This window comes from Lytechinus variegatus, chromosome 19, assembly GCF_018143015.1.
Source record: "Lytechinus variegatus isolate NC3 chromosome 19, Lvar_3.0, whole genome shotgun sequence".
Taxonomy (NCBI): domain Eukaryota; kingdom Metazoa; phylum Echinodermata; class Echinoidea; order Temnopleuroida; family Toxopneustidae; genus Lytechinus; species Lytechinus variegatus.
The window spans coordinates 7,915,001-7,916,394 of record NC_054758.1 but is presented as its reverse complement, the minus strand read 5'-3'; positions in this window follow the sequence as shown (position 1 = coordinate 7,916,394).

Here is a 1,394-nt window from a genome sequence, read left to right as displayed (position 1 = left end):
AGCTGTATTTAAGTCTTCATGAAGCAACAGGTGTAGCTTTCTCAAGGATCGCGTGATGCTTCGAAAGTTCGAATAGGTCATATTTGAGTAAACACTCGTGACCAAGTTGCAAAAATAAGCAAGTTGCATTGTTTCTTTTGTCTTTCATTTTTAAGTTGTTTTTTATGATGCAATACCGGCAATAACCTTTGTTCTTTTTATCTTTTTATTTTTGAAAAGTTAATACCTACTGGAAGCCAAAACTCAATTTCTATTATAATCATTATTTTAGTAAAGATGGTTCAAAGTGCAACCATCGTAAGCAAGCAACGCCATGGTTACCAAATTTTACTTTTGTCTTTACTTTTTCGTTCTACAAACTGCGTCAAAAGTAAAACTTGTTATCTTGTGGAGATGTCGTTGCCGAGACTGCAAACATAAGTCCAGGGTTCGATTCCGGCACTGCACTTTATGCAATACGTCTATTATTCTAAACGATAATCGCAACTCATTCCTATAACAGATTTGGCATGGGCTTCTTACCCAGTTGCGTTTTGGAAATAACATTAGAATAGTTCCGCGGTCACTGGTTCAAGATCTGATTCATATCGGGAAATTATATATTCGTCTATTTCAAACTCGTCCGCTCATCAGATGGTCTACCTTCAATAGTCTGTCATTCAATCAATTAACATTTTGTCTAACAACCACTTGGAAAATAACAATAATAGTCTAGTTATCACTTCGTCCAATAACCAGTTCGTCTCTGATCATTTCGTCTCATAACCAGTTGGTTTAATACCTATTTTATTTTCATTCATTTCGCCCACTAAACACTTAGTCCACCATATGGAATATGGAATAAATGGTTATCGACCTGATAGTAGATCCAATGATATTAACGAGTTGTTAATTGGATAAAATGGCAATAGACCATTTGAATGACGATATCTAGACCTTACACTCACCCATCCCGCAACAATTTCTCCTTTTACATCCTTGTACATTTTAGACATTAACCTATTTTTTTCTATGAAACATACCAAAGTTTGGAATGGTAAAAATAATGAGGAGGTATCTTGCTGCCACTGCCCTACTACTGCAGTGTGTATAAAAAAAGGATAGGGTTGAAAAGTCTATAAAATTTTTGTTTCAAATTATGATGTCTATATGTTGGTGTTAATAGGTGCTCTAATTTGCTATCTTTCAAATGCCATCAAAAAATTTAGTTTTATTCATGCTTGAGCGAACACGGAATGTTTTTGTCTGAGGTTTAAAAGGAGACTTGCGCCAAAGTGGCATAAAATGATAAATATGATGATCGTATTTCATGCTAATCAGCAGACTTCCTCTTAATCTTTTCATTATCTTTGCCATAATTTTCAAATTATGCGGTCAAAATTCATTTTCAAATA